The sequence below is a fragment of the Brachyhypopomus gauderio genome, chromosome 9 (genome assembly GCF_052324685.1).
Source record: "Brachyhypopomus gauderio isolate BG-103 chromosome 9, BGAUD_0.2, whole genome shotgun sequence".
Lineage (NCBI taxonomy): Eukaryota > Metazoa > Chordata > Actinopteri > Gymnotiformes > Hypopomidae > Brachyhypopomus > Brachyhypopomus gauderio.
In genome coordinates this window covers 21375831-21395883 of record NC_135219.1, presented here as the reverse complement: position 1 = coordinate 21395883, position 20053 = coordinate 21375831, and the positions used below count along the sequence as shown (strand labels likewise).

The window sequence follows — 20053 nt, the reverse complement described above, 5'->3', positions numbered from 1 at the left end:
GTCTACTCATCGTATTCAACCTTGGTGTTAAGTGAGACCCACTTAAGAGGGTTTGTTGCCAAATCTTGGTCTCATATGACCAAAGCACACCGTCCCAGTTAAAATCCCAGTACCACTTGGCAAACCTAATTTGTTTATGCTTATAACTCAGAAAAGGTTTGAGTTGAGAAAAGGCTTTCTCCCTGCATGCCTCCCAAACATGTAGAGGTCTCCCAAGCGCCTGATGGTTGTTTGGGAGACCTCGTAACCCCAAGATGCTACCGTTTGATTAAATTCTCTTACAGTGAGCTTTGGATACGTTTTTACTTCTCTCACTATTCATAGTGGCAAAATACACTTGCGTCCTCTTCCAGGGTTGTTTGTCACAGTTCCAGACGTTTTTAACTTTTTAATGATTGCTCTGACTGTAGATAAGGGCATCTGCAAATGAGTTATCTTGTAGCCATTACCTGATTTATGAAGGTCGATACATCTACCTTACTTGAGTAGTGTGTTCTCTTGTCTTTCCCATGTTGAAGAGTGAGACGGGCTCTGTTCGAAATAGACTACTACATACTGGATACTGCATACTGGACTCAGTATATACTGGATACTGCATACTGGTCCTCGTAGTAGTATGCAGTACAGTTTCCAGTATGCGACAAAAGCAAAGCATACTACAGGGTCACGTGATCGTAGCGTTGCATGATGGGATGCAGTACACCACGAAGATATCTCTGTTCGCGTACTGGAATATTTTGCGGAAGTAGTAGGTCATCCGGGTATGTTTCGTGTACTGGAGATTTTCATTTTGGTCACATACTGCATACGACATACTGATTTGGGGCTCGATCAGTACACCAGTAGTATGTAGTAGGCTATTAAGAACACAGCCTAAGACATATAGGCCTCTGTGTAAAGCCATATTTATACCACAGGGAAACAGGAGGTGATGAATTACTAATGAAAGGTTCCTAGATATTTTTTTTAGATGCAATTTATAAACTACAGTAGAAATGTATTTTCAAGAAATTGTTAAGGGTGCCAATAATTGTAGAACAGGTAATTTTCTGGGAAATAATTGTTTCTTAGTCTGCATTTTTTCTTTCTTTTTTTCACTTGAGTTGAAGGTGGCTTTTTTCTATTTTTTTCAGTGAGATTATGCTTCTGCAATAAAAAAATTAATTTATTTTAAGACTTTTAACAAATGTAACCATGGGTGCCAATAATGATGGAGGGCGCTGTATCCTTCTTGTCAAGAAACATGAAATGCCCCCTTGGACTAAAAGCCATATTTCTTTACCAATGAAAATGATGCAGGATTTCTGACAGGGAAACTTCAATTGTAGGGATTGACATTAGGTACAATTTGGGATTAGCAGCTAGCAGTGCTGGCATCAGCACTGAAAACAACTACAGTGCACCTGCAGTTAAAGGTACTGGTATCACTGTATTTCACATTAAGTGAAATAGTAAAAGTGTGCCATTAAGTGCCTTGGGTATCCTGAAAGCTATATAAATTGAAACATTCATTCATTCATTCATTCATTCATTCATTCATTCATTCATTTCATTTCATCTATAGGTTAACGCCAAAACCAAAACATCTCCAGCTAAAGGCCATGTAAGATATAAACTACAAATATCAAGTAATTAAAATAAAGAGGCTGATATTGCCATTACGAAAGTGTGAGGGTACGGAGGCCCCTGCCGACCGCCTCAGTCTGCAGCGGCAGTATTTCGTGTTGCATTGTGTTCGTTCCTCAGGTAGGCGAGGCTAATTATGCAACCCAACACCTGAGGGTCGTTTGTCCGTCTATATATGTTGTGTCTTTGTACCTGTTGACTGCTGGTTATTGTATCCTTAATTTGTATTAGTTCACAGGTTTTGTGTTTGTGCACTTTATCTATTAAATCCCCCCCCCCCCCAGACTGGTGATCACTTCCTTTTTTATTTCCACTGCTCATTCATCACAGAATAACCAGCCACATTTCGGAAGCCGCCAGTCTCCTTTACTCTCTCTTTCCTTTGTGGTCATGTCTCAGGGTAAGTGTTTGTCAGCGTGATATCCGTTTGTTATGTGTTGTTTGTGTGTTGTTTAACCTAGAGGTGGAGATAAGTCCATCACGGTTGGTCCCACTGTGTGTGTGTTTTTGTCCGATTCACTATATGTAACATTGTGGTTACTTGAGTGTGTGCACCGCAGAAATATACACATGAACTGAAATTCAGTACTTAAAAGTACTATTGGTATTAAAAAATGTCAGTGCATCTCCAGTTAAAATAATGAAATTGAGAATCACACAATAAGCAGACACCAAATCGTGTTACCAAACAAAATTGCCAATATTGACATTCAGTCACTGTCAGTGTTAGCACTGGATAAGATTTATCTCTTTGAGCTGGACCAAGCACCAAGGTCAATTTCCTCTTTATCCAATAAACGTGGTCAATTTTCTCCTAACCCAATAAAAGGTCACCACCTGACAAGCCAGCAAAAAATGATACAATAAGAGTCATATATATTTTTTATGACCAAAATAAATAAAAAAATCTCAATTTAGCTCCTTCTTTGCTGTCTCAAATGCTGAGAAAGCAGCGATTAATGAACTAGTATTGCGCTTAACTGTTTTAAAACTTGACAGATGTTTGGGGTGAAACACAGATGTCCTTTTTCATCTGTTGACTCAAATGACATTTTTTGAAGGTTGGAGGTATATTCACCCTAGTTCGTCCCTGCAACATAGACCACACAAGGAGTTTGGCACTTTAGGGCTACTCCAAATCATAGGGAATGAAAATGTTCAGGTTGAAACAAACTGACATGAATGTTTTCTCAATCATTGCATGTCTTGTCAAGATCCTTTGGCAAGTCAAGTTGAGGTGCTGGCTGGCTTATTTTCGGAGGGTATCTAATAAACAGGAATATGTCAGTTCACTTATACAGTTGTGCTTGAAAGTTTGTGAACTTGTCCATCCAAGCATTGTTCCAGAAGCCATTTGGCTTCTTCATGTGATCTTTAGCAAACTGCAGACAGGCAGCAATGTTCTTTTGGAGAAGAATGGCTTTCACTCGTGACCTCATCTACTACTACATGTCCTGCTCTTGGTGTGATCCTTGTTGGTCATCCACTCCAGTAATAATTGTCTCCATTTCAACTCAATCTGTCCGACTATAGACGGTGGAGTCCAAACTCTGTAGAGATGGTTTTGTAACCTTGTCCAGCCTGATAAGGAATAAACCTGCTTCTGAGGTTCTAAGAATCTCCTTTGTACATGCCATAATACACCTCCACAAACTCTACAAAGATATTTAGTTTCTAGATCCATGATCCTGTATACAAAACTATAAAAACAAATTTTATATTGACAACGTGTAACGCGGTGGGAGTCGGGGTCGGACACATTTGCGGTGAAGAGTGGACCGCTACCTTGGCGGAGCTAGTCTCCTTTAAAGAAACCGCGCCCACACGGAGAGTGCGCGACTTACGAGGCATACCAAACTCTAAACTGAAACACGAACGAATGAATAAAACGAACCACAGCGACTATGAAAGGAAAATACGTTTATGTAAATAAGAATTCTGAAATAATACAAGGTACAATGAAACACAGCAGAGACGAAAGTAAACAAGAGATACAAAACCACAATGACCAAAAGCGCTAGACTACTAATACATAAACACGGGGGAAAACCATCGGGAACTTGAATACAAAACACAGAAGCTTAGACTAAACGACACGAAGACCGGCAGAGTAAGACAACTTAACAGATCACAAAGCAAACACCAGGATAAACTAAGAATGAACAGAGACTGCACGACTAGGAGTAATTAAAGCTGAAACATACAAGGAGACAAGACTAACCAATACAAATACTTACAAGGCTTTTAAACATGAAACTAGAGCTAACAATCGGACTAACAAGAACTAAACCACCAGGTAACAAACACACACAATAACCCACCATGAGAACACAGAAAACCAGGAACTAAATACCAGACAATAATGAAACAAACAAGAAACAGGTGAGAAGGCAAATAACGGCAGGATAATTACAAAGAAGGTGTGGCAGACAGGAGGAGGGCGGAGCCAAGCGTGACAGTACGCAGGAAAATGTTTCTTATTAAGCCAGTATCTACCAGATATTAGCTTTACATTAAAATATCAACATTACATTGAATATGTTTACATGCACTTAATAATTCAACAACTGCATAAAATTTGATTTTGTCACTAATTGCTCAATGCATTAACATGTACTTGGGTATTCAAATGATACATTCAGAACTCTGCATTTATATGAGTGAGACAATAATCAGACTTCTACTTTGCAACCAGCCAATAAACTGACAGAGGATGTGAACCAGCAAATATGGGGCGTCACTTTTTTATGGTTACAAATGGTTACGAATACTCCACAAGTCATATTTTTCATTTCCTCGAGCAAGGACTGCATGTCAGAGTCTCCCCAAAAGCGTTTAATAGCCATTTCATGGGCACTGCATTTGATTCTGGGACATCTCCAGATACATTTGTGAGCATGAACAGACTGAGTCCTCTCTTTATTGGATTTATAAGAAATCGAAGTATATTTACATGAACGCTTGAATAAACATACCCGGAGAAGTCAGATTATGATTATTATAAGTGCATATAAACGCACTCAGAGACAAAGCAACATATAAAAGTAACAATGTTGTCCAGCTGCCCAGAGCAATGGTAAAACAGGAATGGCCACTGTACCATGTGAGTGATGTCATAGCATGACATTAGGAATGAATGCATTTTAAAAACTGCAGTTTCCTTGACCAATATCATATTATTAGTATGCAGGCACACTGTGTGTTGGAATGCATTTGCATCTACTCTATGTTACCAAGCAATGATAACAACTGTCCATCAAGATGTGTTTTTATCCAGCTAAAGATAGCTAAGGTTAATTGCTTGGTAATTACAACCTACAAAAAGCTTAGAATAATCTGGTAAAGCAACAAGTCTCTGCTACATGTTTACAAGTTTCATGAAAGGCCCGTTCATTTGATTGGTCCACAAAGAAAAAACAACAACAAACAAACACGTAAGCTCCCTGTTCGCATCCAGTTCACTGACCTGTAATAAAGAAATAAAGTTCTTTATTACAGAGCAGTATTACAGTTCAACCTTTTTTCAACTTGTGGTACATCAGCAAACCCCCAGGGTGTATAAAGCCAGAGGCAAATGGAAGAGGAGATGGTCTGTGTGACCAATAAGCAAAAATGGTAACAGAAAGGAGAGTATAACCTTGTAATGATAATGTGGCAAACTGACGATGAAATGCATTTTAAATATTTTTGCATGTCTGTCCAGCACTTTGATGCTCTATTGCACTGAATTTGTTCCTTTGTCAAACACTCATTCTAGCCCTATCAAACTGTCTGAGAAAAACTGGCTATCACACTGAGAATTTCTGTTGAAGTACTGAACAGAGAGCTGCTGCAAGCTATAAACTTGGATCTACCATGGACATCTCCAAAGCCATTTGGGAGACTCTAAGTGAAGATGTTCCAAGTGGTACTGAGTGTGAATTTCTTGTGAAATTTGGAGAGTACTGAATTTCCCCAGTTGTCTGGGTTGTACATATGGGAAACATTCAAATGAAGGCACTGCCATTTAAAGGGGCCAACTCCATAAACCTGTGTAGTCCTTCTTGTCCATACCGATGCAGCCAGTGCACCTGTCACTCAATACATCCCAAGTTTGCCTGACAGCACCAGTGCATCAGGGGATATCCTGGGAGGTGATTGGAGGAGGCATGTGGCAGGAGACAATAATCTCCTGGATCCCGGACAGCTCTCCAGTGTGAGAGGATCTTGGGCTGCTATTGCAGCAAGAAATGACTTGCATTTTTCTGTCACCTCAAGGTCTTGTGTCCTGACACTGAAATCAGGAGAAGTCTCATAAATTGAAGACGCTACATATCACTGTCTTTCCCAGACCTGGTTTTGGACCTGCTGTCTGAAGCTCTAGCATATCTAACATCCAGTTCTTCCCACATTTTTGTTAAATCAGCAAATACCAAGATCCATTATGTTTATTCTTGCACTTTACCTTGATTGTAAGCAATTATATGTATATGTATATATCGTATACAATACCTGTAATAATATATTCAAGATGAGTTATGTCAAGAGCACTGACAAAAAGATAATATTTCATCCAGATCAGAGTTCACACAAACACTATAAAATGCCATTAAAATAACTGAACTATAACTGAACCAGCTTTAGATGTAATGCATTGCCCTCTATTTTAACAGTATTAACATTTCCTGATAACTGTCTTATGTCATACAGAAACTGGACAGCTAAATCTGTACAAAAACAGCAGAACACAAAGTGAACAAGCTGGCCTTAAGACATTTTTCAGCTTAACGGCATTTAATTTTCAGACTTACTTTGTTCTCTGCTGTACAAGATCTGGAACACTCTGAATTTCAGTGTAGACTTCTGCGGTTTAATTTTTGACAGCATGTCAGCCACAACACCCAATCCTTATTGTTTTGCTTTGCTAACTTATCTCCCTTTTGGTTTAAAACTCTCCAGCCTCTTGATTATAGCATCTTCTGTGGACTTTTTTCCCCTCTGGCCTCTGCAAGCTGTGGCTGATGCAGAGACTCAGGGGTGATGAGATGGTGAATGAGCAGGTTATGAGTATGTGCAGAGTATGTGTTTGGGCGGAGTATGTGTATTTGCACAGTATGAGTAAGTGCAGTGTATGAGTGTGTGCAGAGTATGTTCATGTGCAGAGTATGAGTATGTACAGAGCATGAATATGTACAGAGCATGATTATGTCAGAGTATGGGTATGTGCAGTGTATGAGCATGTGCAGAGTATGAGTATATGCAGCTTATGAGTATGTGCAGTGTAAGAGTATGTGTATGGGCAGTGTATGAGTATGTGTATGTGCAGAGTATGTGTATGTACAGAGTATGAGTATGTGCGGTGTATGAGCATGTGCAGAGTATGAGTATGTGCAGCTTATGAGTATGTGCAGTGTATGAGTATGTGCAGAGTATGAATATGTCAGAAAGTTGTGCTTTAGTCCAAAATTGTTCTGGATAAAGTACAGTAACAATACAGTAACACTACATAGTCTACAAGAAAGCCAGAAAACAGCAACAAAGTAGGGAAGCCTTTGATAGGTATTTAGCCTCTGATATAGATATTTAGCCTCTGATACAGGTATTTAGAAAGTGATCCACTGAGGGATGGTAGCTTGCCAACCAGTTTCCCAAAATCTCCTTACTAATACGTAGCTGCTCCATTATGGGAAATAAACTAGAAAACATCATTTCACATAGCCACCCTAGATCACCTAGTCACCCTAGTTCACCTAGCCACCCTAGTTCACATAGCCAACCTAGTTCACATAGCCTCCCTAGTTCATATAGCCACCCTAGATCACCTAGTCACCCTAGTTCACATAGCCACCCTAGTTCACATAGCCAACCTAGTTCACATAGCCACCCTAGATCACATAGCCACCCTAGTTCACATAGCCACACTAGATCACCTAGTCACCCTAGTTCACATAGCCACCCTAGTTCATATAGTCACCCTAGTTCACCTAGTCACCCTAGTTCACATAGTCACCCTAGTTCATATAGCCACCCTAGATCACCTAGTCACCCTAGTTCACCTAGTCACCCTAGTTCATATAGCCACCCTAGATCACCTAGTCACCCTAGTTCACCTAGTCACCCTAGTTCAGCTAGCCACCCTAGTTCACATAGCCACCCTAGTTCACATAGTCACCCTAGTTCACATAGCCACCCTAGATCACCTAGTCACCCTAGTTCACATAGCCACCCTAGTTCATATAGTCACCCTAGTTCATATAGCCACCCTAGATCACCTAGTCACCCTAGTTCACATAGTCACCCTAGTTCACATAGCCAACCTAGTTCACATAGCCACCCTAGATCACATAGCCAACCTAGTTCACATAGCCACCCTAGATCACATAGTCACCCTAGTTCACATAGTCACCCTAGTTCACATAGCCAACCTAGTTCACATAGTCACCCTAGATCACCTAGCCACCCTAGTTCACATAGTCACCCTAGTTCACATAGCCATCCTAGATCACCTAGTCACCCTAGTTCACATAGCCACCCTAGTTCATATAGCCACCCTAGATCACCTAGTCACCCTAGTTCACATAGCCACCCTAGTTCATATAGCCACCCTAGATCACCTAGTCACCCTAGTTCACCTAGTCACCCTAGTTCACATAGTCACCCTAGTTCACATAGTCACCCTAGTTCACATAGCCACCCTAGATCACCTAGTCACCCTAGTTCACCTAGTCACCCTAGTTCACATAGCCACCCTAGTTCACCTAGTCACCCTAGTTCACATAGTCACCCTAGTTCACATAGCCACCCTAGTTCACCTAGTCACCCTAGTTCACATAGCCACCCTAGTTCACCTAGCCACCCTAGATCACCTAGCCACCCTAGATCACATAGCCACCCTAGTTCACCTAGCCAACCTAGTTGATATAGCCACCCTAGTTCACATAGCCACCCTAGTTCACCTAGCCAACCTAGTTGACATAGCCACCCTAGTTCACCTAGCCACCCTAGTTCACATAGCCACCCTAGATCACATAGCCACCCTAGATCACCTAGTCACCCTAGTTCACATAGCCACCCTAGTTCACATAGTCACCCTAGATCACCTAGTCACCCTAGTTCACATAGCCACCCTAGATCACATAGCCACCCTAGTTCACATAGCCACCCTAGTTCACATAGCCACCCTAGTTCATATAGCCACCCTAGATCACCTAGTCACCCTAGTTCACATAGCCACCCTAGTTCACCTAGCCAACCTAGTTGATATAGCCACCCTAGTTCACATAGCCACCCTAGTTCACCTAGCCAACCTAGTTGACATAGCCACCCTAGTTCACATAGTCACCCTAGATCACCTAGTCACCCTAGTTCACATAGCCACCCTAGTTCACCTAGCCAACCTAGTTGATATAGCCACCCTAGTTCACATAGTCACCCTAGATCACCTAGTCACCCTAGTTCACATAGCCACCCTAGATCACATAGCCACCCTAGTTCACATAGCCACCCTAGTTCATATAGCCACCCTAGATCACCTAGCCACCCTAGATCACATAGCCACCCTAGTTCACCTAGCCAACCTAGTTGATATAGCCACCCTAGTTCACATAGCCACCCTAGTTCACCTAGCCACCCTAGTTCACATAGCCACCCTAGATCACATAGCCACCCTAGATCACCTAGTCACCCTAGTTCACATAGTCACCCTAGTTCACATAGCCACCCTAGTTCACATAGCCACCCTAGATCACATAGCCACCCTAGATCACATAGCCACCCTAGTTCATATAGCCACCCTAGATCACCTAGCCACCCTAGATCACATAGCCACCCTAGTTCACCTAGCCAACCTAGTTGATATAGCCACCCTAGTTCACATAGCCACCCTAGTTCACCTAGCCAACCTAGTTGACATAGCCACCCTAGTTCACCTAGCCACCCTAGTTCACATAGCCACCCTAGATCACATAGCCACCCTAGATCACCTAGTCACCCTAGTTCACATAGTCACCCTAGTTCACATAGCCACCCTAGTTCACATAGCCACCCTAGATCACATAGCCACCCTAGATCACATAGCCATCCTAGTTCACATAGCCACCCTAGTTCACATAGTCACCCTAGATCACATAGTCACCCTAGATCACATAGTCACCCTAGTTCACCTAGTCACCCTAGTTCACATAGTCACCCTAGTTCACATAGCCACCCTAGTTCACATAGCCACCCTAGTTCACATAGCCACACTAGATCACCTAGTCACCCTAGTTCACATAGTCACCCTAGTTCACATAGCCACCCTAGTTCACATAGCCACCCTAGATCACATAGCCACCCTAGATCACATAGCCATCCTAGTTCATATAGCCACCCTAGATCACATAGCCACCCTAGTTCACATAGCCATCCTAGTTCACATAGCCATCCTAGTTCACATAGCCACCCTAGTTCACATAGTCACCCTAGTTCACATAGCCACCCTAGTTCACATAGCCACCCTAGATCACATAGCCATCCTAGTTCACATAGCCATCCTAGTTCATATAGCCACCCTAGTTCACATAGCCACCCTAGTTCACCTAGCCAACCTAGTTGACATAGCCACCCTAGTTGACATATCCACCCTAGTTCACATAGCCACCCTAGATCACATAGCCACCCTAGATCACATAGCCACCCTAGTTCACATAGCCACCCTAGTTCACATAGCCACCCTAGTTCACATAGCCACCCTAGATCACATAGCCATCCTAGTTCACATAGCCATCCTAGTTCACATATTCACCCTAGTTCACATAGCCACCCTAGTTCACATAGCCACCCTAGTTCACATAGCCACCCTAGATCACATAGTCACCCTAGTTCACATAGTCACCCTAGTTCACATAGCCACCCTAGTTCACACAGCCACCCTAGTTCACATAGTCACCCTAGATCATCAAGCCACATTTGTTTCCTCCTGAATCTTCACTTTGACCCTTCAACTTTCTGTTGGCTTTTACAAATCTCCTCAATTCCTTCTACATACTGATCCATATTTTCCTGTTTACTGCAATTTACTTTCCAAGAACTATACCGATATACCAACTGCAGCCTTGTTAGTCACTCACAGTAGATTCACTAAGGTGTCCAAACGTTATAATTTCAGCCACCAGCCTCTATTTTTCTGCTTGAAATTCAAGTCCGTGTTACAAAGTCCAAGTTACCAAAATGTCACCAAAAATGTCTGCACAGTTACAAAAACGTCCATGTCAACCCACGCGCAGGGCTCCTCACAACCCTAACAACTGGCCAAGTATTACACCAAGCATGACACTTTCACAGCACAGAAGCAGTCAGGGCTTCACGAATGATACGCAAATCTTATGAGACCACATATCAAATGAGTTTTATTGTCATGTCGGCCTTAAACGGGACTTAGATGAGTGCAAAGTATCCAAGCTTACTTCTTACAACCTGGCAGTATGTGAATATACTATTTACAAATTCTTGCTGGAGAGGAAGGAATATATATATATATATATATATATATATATATATATATATATATATATATAATATATATATATATATATATATATATATATATATATATATATATATATAAGCTAATGTACAAAAAGGTCGAAATTCTTGCTGGAGAGGAAGGAATATATATATATATATATATATATATATATATATATATATATATATATATATATATATATATATATATATATGCTAATGTACAAAAAGGTCGAAGGGTGTAGACATTTACATACATACTGTTCATACACACGTTTGTGCATATACAGTGTGCAGCACTGCAAAACAACCCCTGAGAAGACACTACTGTGCAGAATGACTAGGGAGGTGGTACTAGTACAGGGTCATTAGAGATTATATATTACTATCTAAGCTATTTTGCATAACATTGCCTATAAAGTGCAGAGTGATGGAGGTCATAGCTGTGAGGGAGGGACTGTCCATGTGTGGGTTTATGGCCATGCTGCCATTCTGTACTCCTGACTCTGAGTACTACTGACTGTTCAGCAGCCCGATGGCCAGTGGAAAAGAAACCTGGCCCTAAGCATTAGTACATTCTGAAGTACTACTGATTGTTCAGTAGTCTGGTGGCCTATGGAAAGTAACCCCTGAACTGGCTGGCTCGGGTTTGAATGCTTCTGAACCCGGATGGCAGCAGTAAGTACGTGCCGTGGACTGGATGGGTGGAGTATCTTATGGTCTCGTTTGGACTTCCTCAGACGGCGATTGGTGTTCAGCTCCAGGAGCGCTGAAAGGTCAACCGCTGAGATCTGCTAGGGTTTCCTCAGCACACTCTTCAGAGCTTTCCAGTTCAGAGCACTGCACTTCTCATGCCAGGCGGTGATGCAGCCTGACAGATTTCTCTCCACAGTACATGTCTAAAATGCCTTGAGGTCAGGTAGGTGTTCTGAAGAAGGTGCTCACTCTTGCACTTTTTTTTTTCTTCACACATGACTTGTGTGATAATGTGTTCAGTGTGAGGTCCTCTGTGATGTTTACACTGAGGAATCTGAAAGTGCTGACCTTCTCAACTGCAGTCCCATTGATGGTAATGGGTATGTGCTCCCTTTCCTTCTATATAGTCCACTATCAGCTTCTTGATCCCACCGACACTGAATCAGAGGTTATTTTCCAGGCACCAGTGTGTGCACCAGTACAGGCCATCTCTTCTTCACCTGAGATCAGACCAACTACCATTGTGCCATCGGCAAATGCAGTGATGCCGTTGGAGCTGTGTATTGCTTTACGGTCTTGGATGTACAAGGAATACACTAGACGGCTGGGCACACAAGCCTGAGAGTGCACGAGGAGATGATACTACCCATCCTAACACCTGACGACTATCTGAAAGGATGTTCAGGGTCCCGCTGCGTGAAGAACTGTTCAGACATACAGTAGGCATGTAGCTTCATGTCAAGCTTTGAAGGGACTGTGGTGTTGAATGCTAAGCTGTAATCCATGAACAGCATTCTTACGTGTCCTTCTTGTTCAGATGTTCAGATGTGAAGGACAGTGCACAGCGCTAAGGCTATGGAATCATCTGTGGAAATGTTCTGTCTGCAGGCGAAATATAAGGGATCTTCGGAGGCAGGAGGTGTGGTGAGGATGAATTCTCTAACCAGCCTCTCAAAGCACTTGTTTATAATGGAGGTTAGAGCTACAGGGCGCCAATCATTCAGACAAGTTATGGTGTTTGTCTTTGGTACTGAACAACAGTTGCCAGTTCGATACACATTTGAACCGCATACAGGGAGAGTAAGAGATTGAAAATGTCAGTAAATTCTCCAGCTAACCGATCTGTGCATTCTTTAAACATGCATCCGGGGATGCCATCTGGACCGGCTGCATTGAGGCTGTTTATTCGCTTAAAGAAGCTGCACACATAAGCCATGGAGATAGCAAGAGACTGTTCCTCAGGGGTGGGCGGGCTCTCTTTTGTGGGGTTCAGTGTGATTGGCTTCAAACCCTGCATTAGCTCATCTGGCTGTGCATTTTACCCTTAAAGTATTCTGGACTGTTCTCCTGTACACATGCTTACTTGCGTTTATAGTCTTGTGGAGGGCATAGCCAACTATACTCCTCTGTGTAGAAGCAGTGTGAAGTACAGCACTGCACACACTATTGACCAACGCATTTCTAAAATGCTGCTCACACTTCATTGATGCATTGACTGGTGTTTTTTGGTTAGGAAAAACATGGAATGTTCTCGTGGGTACCACACTGCTTACACATTTTTTGATGAATCTGGTGAATCTGTGAGCTCGTTGATGTTGTTCAAGCATTTATACTTGTGCTTTCATTATCTCAAACTGTGTCAGTGCTACAGAAATGTAAATGAACAATAACCTGACAACCACCACGCATGGCTGCTCAAAAGAACAGGACAGCTTCTCAATACTGAGGAAGAACTGCTGTGTTTATGGCTGCTAAGCAAAACTAAAACGACCAAAGACAAGATGGCGCGTTTGTCTGTTCTTGGCTTTGATTAACCGAAAGCGCATGTCTTCTTTTGCCGTCAGAGCAGCAAGGTCCTGCCCTGAGCTTTGAGCCTTTAGGCTATTTCTAAGATCCCTTGTGCATTATCCCTTACCCAGGAGTCTGTCTCATTTCAAATTCATCTATTTTCATGAAGCACCTCTCGTGCTGTTACCGCCAAGTTAGAGAACTCGAGAGGTGCACAACCACGAGGCGACAGCGTGTGACACGCATGACTGGAAACGGTGCCGCTGCCTCGTAAGTAGCACGGACGCCCTCGTGATAGTGACAAAGCTTCAAAGGTGAGGCATTCTGTGTGTGAAAACAGCAAACTGCTTTGGTTGCAATTAAAAGTGTGCACTTCAGTTAGCAAAAAAAAAATCTCTAAGATGGTCAAATGAGATTTGCTATAAAACAGGCTTCTGTTTCTTCACAGCAAACTGAGAAGTGGAATTAGCAGATGAAAATTACTTTCAGGTAGGGCTATTTATAACAGGCTATATAACAGAATCATGTATCAATGTACTGTTGTGCATTCATTTTGAGATTTAATTCAACTGCATCAGTTATAATCAATTTTAACAATAAGCTATACAGTATTAAATTCACAATCAAATGGATGTGAGGACAGATAATTTGTTACAGTCATTTTGCATACATTTATTATTTATTATTAGTTAATTTAATTTTGTGTCAAATGCAGAAATGTGTTATGTTTTGTGATATTGGATTTAGGGCTGTCGCGGTGAAAGAATTTCCCCTGCGGTTATTTATGGTGGCTCAACACCGCGATATGCGGTATGACGCGATATGCATCATTTGTCGTCTAAAATCTTAAGTTTAGAGCTATATAATTGTTTTATTGTTTTTATTGTAAAGGGGTTCTTATTGTTTTTAAATTGCAAAGAAGACACAGTTTTAAGAGCAGTTAAATATGTGTTTATTGTCAAATAGAGAACACAGAAGTCAAATGAGATGCAGTAAGAACCCATGCTCTTTCACTTTCTTAAAAGTGTAGGGTAAATATTTTAAACGAGATTTTAAAGACAAAAAGAGAATTTAATAAATAAATCAATAAAACAATATCTTTCCTTAACCAGAAGAATAACGTCTCAGCTTAAACCTGAGTTGTCACGTCCCTGTGGCGCTAAGAAAACCAACATATTCACCTTATGTGGTTTCAGTGAGGAGCGGAAAGGGCTAACAATATTCCCGGCAGTACTAAAAACTCGCTTTGATGGTGTGCTTGTTGCACAAATGCACATGTACTTGCGGGCGAGTTTGGAGAGCAGAGGAAATCTAGCCTCATTGACGCGCCACCAGGCGAGTGGATCTGCGTGGGTTTGGCTTGAACCCGAAATGCTCCCAAACCGGCGAAGTCGCGTTTTGTTTTTTGACCAGAGCATCTGCCGTAGTTTCCATCTTTGAAAAAAGGAGACGGATTGTTGATCAGCTGCACCGGATGATAACAGGGGGTTGATGGGAAAATGACTTTAACTCTTGCACAGGCACTTTCCCCTCGCATGGGAAAAAACACCAATATTGCGGTTGTTGCGGTTAATTCCCGTACGTTGCGATTTTCTCGTCAATAGCGCGGTATTGCTATACTGCGGTTATCGCGACAGCCCTAATTGGATTTCGCCCTTTTATTTTTCTTTTGGATAATGAAGCACCTGCGTTTTTGGTCACGAGGGTAAAGGTTATATGAAGTAGGATAGTTTGGGGAAAAGTAAGAGGGGAGCTTGGTAAAACAAACTTTTTGACCACGCTTTAATTTTCTCAATTTCATTATATGCAGTTATTAAGAATTATGGATCATGGATTAAATCAACTAAACATTTCACTTGTACAATAAATAAGTTTTAAATGTAACGGAATCGGAGAGTGTGCGTTGATCATGCCGGGCTTCTCAGCGTTGAACAAATGGACAGAACAGAATTATATCCATAAAAATCTTCCTGTGGTACATTTCTTATAAGCAAATGCATTATCATAAAGACATGTCTAGTCAAGTAAGCATAATCGGGAAACTGGCACTTTTAAACTGAAAATTACACCTTGGAGGCTATGATTAAACTCCTGCTAATAAGCTTTGTTGGATAATGTTAGTTTACTGCTAAGGGGAAGTTAGCTTTTGAATCTGGTTCAGGAATGTGTCCCTGGTCTGTTTGTATCTAAGGTTAAGTCAGTCATAACAGAGAAGGAAATTATTGTCCCCAGAAATCATGTCCACATGAAACCATTTGAATTGTGGGTAATCAGATGCTAATGTCATGGATAACTTGTTTTAGCATTGCTAGCATTTCCCCAGTATATTCAGAAGACATTACAAGATTTGAGAAACAGACCCAAATTTATAAACAGAAAACATGACGTTTCCTGACATCTGGTTCAGTGAGTCTCGGTGCAGAGTAGTAGGACACGTCAATCATCGGGAGCTCTGGTGCTTCTTAGCAGACGCTGTGGAAGCCCAGCCGGGTCACACTGAGGGTCACCCTACACGCCCATTAGCATGCGTCTCCGCTCCATGTCCTTCCCAGTATCTCCATCACAGCGCTGATGCGTGTAGCACCGCACACACACAATACTCGGTGGACAGCCGGAGTGTCTTCAGCGCACACCCAGGCTCACTCTGCCCTTGTGGAGCCTTCAGACAATTTTCTGGATCTTTTCAGCGAGCAAACACATATCACAGCAATCAGGCAGTGATGTCCAACAGCCTTAGAAGTCCCATCTTGACATATCACTGTATGGATGGTCCAAGACATGCAGCTCTAGTGTAAATAGTATAATTGGGTGCATATGTGCATCATCTGAATGGAGGATCAACAGATAACGAAGTACAACCCCCTAATGGTCTGGCGTACAACTAATGCCCAACAAACAGAAGTGTGTACAGACCTGGAGGTACACGCAGCACTGAAATGACGGGGTGGGGGGTGTTTACTCCCTTCTAACTCACCTAAAAAAAACCCATGAACTATTCATCAGTTATTATGAGTTCAATGAAGTATATTAAAAGACACAGGACGCTCCACTGGGTATGACTGCACCACACCAGTGAGTTTGGTACGTTCTTTCCTGCAGTATTTCTGCATGCCGTCTTTGCACTAATGAGGCATTCCACACTGATCACGCTGATTATGACACTACGTTCCTCATTCTGCAATCACGGCAGCATTCATCTCTGGGTTCGGGTTTGTACATTCGCGACTGCTGTTAGCTGAACATAGCTAAGGTCTCTGTGCACATTTCTGCACTGCTGGTAACAGCTTTGATGCAAATGATTCCCATTTTGTTACAAAACACATTTACTTGTCATAACAAATGTCTTAATGATATTGCATCCACAAACGTGAATAAAACAAGAAACACGTACCACCAGGACGTCTACACAGCATGCATAACTACCAGCCAAGAAACAGTTAAATGGCTCATTTTGCTACAACATGTAAATGTTTCTATTTGGCCTTTTCCATAGTCATTTGAATATCGATTCTGGTAAGTTAAAAGTGTGTCATCAGGATGTGTTTGGGTTACGGACCACTCTCAACTGAAAAGTGACACTGGTGCATATAAACATCCTAGCAACACTATTGTATCTGCTTCACCAATGCTATTACAATGGTAGTGTCAGTGCTGTGCTGAAACAATGTCCACCACTCCAACAATATCCAGTTATCGGTACTCAGAACTGAATAGTGACAAAGAGGTTAGAGGTCTAGAGGTTAGAGATGGGCTATAGTATGTACATTTAAATGCATGAATTTCATCTGTAAATAAGGGGCATGTTATAAGCCGTGGTCTGAGAGTACTGGTGCAAGATAAATGACTGTAATAAAGTGATGGTGGCGAGTTTAATCACGGACCGACCGAACCGGGAACAAGTGAGCTGAACAGCATTGCAACATACAGATTCAGCACGGGACACCCGTGAGAATGTGTGGGGGACAGACCCCGATTCACACAAGAATCTGTCATTGCAAAATAAGACCAAAAGCAGTACTCTGGATGTAACTGAACGCCTTTTACTGCAGGCGATCTCCACGGAGCCTAGCCCGATATGCAATGCTGGGCTTTTTCTCCGGTCTAATTTCTGATAAATGTCCTGCTGTGATTTGTTCTTTTTGCTGTTTTTTTTTCTCTCATCTGAAAGTCAAGATGATGCATGTGAGATATGATGCGGTTAGTGGGTGCCGCGCGAGCTTGGGTTTAAAGCTGGATTTCCAGAAACCGCAGAACAGATCCCGGTTCTGTTGTGTATGCCACTACAGCAATAGTCTGTGCCACACTTCTCTTGAGGACGGAAAATGCGATATCCTAGTAAACCTGCACAATGTAGCCGGTTGTAATGGCACTTTTTTTGGTTCGCTCGAGCGTCGCGTGACACTGGTGCAGGGACGACAGTGCCAAAAAATGCAACACGTTTCATATTCATTCGGTAACGCAATAGGGGCACTCGGTGTTGTAATTCAATGTTAGTAAAGAACGGTTAACTGAAATACGAGTCACTACCCAAAATATTGTTGTATGCTTTAAAAACTCTTACCAACGCAGAGCCCCTAGAAAGCAAATCGTGGATTTAAGGCTACACCGGTTGTTTCTACGCAAATTCGTTTCAAATATAGCGAACAACTTCAATGTCACTTAAACTGAGTTATGAATAAAGTTGTATGCTATTATATACCACAACAATCTTATGGAACAGTCGAAACGTTTACGCAAAGTATCGATGTTTGTAGATTAAAAGTTCGTATTATGCTGTTGTATTTTCCTGATATGCCTCTCACTGACTCACGACCGTCGCCCATTTGCGGAATATCGGGTTATAAAAAACAAGTCAATCAGAGAGACACCGTATCTTACCTTTGATTTTGAACGTCGAATCATGATTCATCGACGTGGTACGATTAAACGGGTTGATTTATTCCTCTGTCATCTCGTGGCATTTTTATATTTCCACGCATAAAACTCAGTCCATGTCAAAAAGGTGCATCCGTGACTGGCTTGGTTGAAAATGTCTGAAAGACCGACAAGAAGCAAAAACTACATACGTGCCTCTCAGATCAGGACTTCTGTACTCCTCTGTGATAAATCGAAATGAATATATCACGGTTAAATTTCTATATCTCAGCACCCAGCACTAATGTTAATGATATCGGACCTGCATAATTCTCGTTCAAATGTAATTTATAGACTCTCAGAGAAAGACAGTAACTGAGACTCAATTATAAAACAAGTCAATCATCTGAAATAAACTGTGTTTGTTTTAGGCAGAGAAAAACATCAACGTAGCCTATATTTCGAAACAAAAGTAAATCCGATTATTCTTCGTACTAGAGACACACGCAAGTCCGCGAATACTTATGGAAAGCCAAAAGGCCCATAAACGCTTAAAAAAAGAAAAAAGCACCACATATTGTATTTGATATCGCAGCAAAAATCGCTTCACAGTTTATTATTATCTCTAAAACTGCAAATAATGTATCATAAAGACCAATTTGATGTGCCAACAAGACATCAAATGTGTTGCAAATATATTTCCATTATAATATATAATATATATATTGCTATAATGCTACTATTATGCTATTAAGACACGCAGACACATCTTAGGGAGCATGAAATATGTGCCTCACTTTTAAACCTGCATTAAATAAAAATCAATCACATTATACTTAAATGTCAATGGAAATGTAAAATGTCAACAGTCCTAATCATAAAATTAAGTAAAAGCAGGCATAAACAGTAGAAAATCAAATAGGTTTTCGATCCTCTTAACTCTCTATAGATATTACTGGACTCCACATACTCTAAGGAACTCCCTTAATTAAGCCACATATTTATTTGGCATGAAATCATTACTGCCCTTTTTTGCTGTTTGCCCATCACCACGATGTCCAGTTGACATTTTATCAGTTTGTATCTGTAAGTTCTACAGGATCTTAGCTAGGTTGGGTGCTGACTAGTCTTTGCTCCCCTCCTTTTGCTTAGTGTACAGAGATCTGGATGTGGGGTGATTGTGAGTTTCCTTGTCTTGATGTCAGTGGTTTATCCTCCTTTGGCCAAGTTATTATACAAGCTGGGTATCTGATTACTGGTGGAGCGTAGGTGTTGATAGCCTGGATCTTGTTCTTACCATTCAGTTGGCTTCCCAGGACATGCCTCAGTCTTTGGGGGTATTTTGCTGTGACTGCGTTCCTGGTGGCCTCATCATGATTTCCATTCACCTGTGGGATACCAAGGTACTTGTAGCTGCTCTCAACATCTGCTATGTGGCCTTCTGGTAATTCCGTACCCTCATTTCTGGTTACCTTGCTTCTCCTTCCAACCAAGCACACTTATCCAGTCTGAATGATATTGCTGCTGTATATCCTAGTGAGGTGGATCAGTGAGTTGATGACTCGTTAACTTCTGGCTTACATACTTGATGTCATCCAAGAGGTGG

At 41.7% G+C, this 20053-nt stretch overlaps 1 protein-coding gene across 1 annotated transcript in view; it reads right to left on the bottom strand.

Annotated features, from left to right (window-relative positions):
* lrfn2b (leucine rich repeat and fibronectin type III domain containing 2b) overlaps positions 1-18943 on the bottom strand; it is a 94957-nt gene extending 76014 nt beyond the window's left edge. Inside the window, 1 exon segment of the mRNA XM_077017897.1 lies at positions 18472-18943. The gene's annotated coding sequence lies outside the window, so the exon portion shown is untranslated.
* Positions 18944-20053: the final 1110 nt, after the last annotated feature.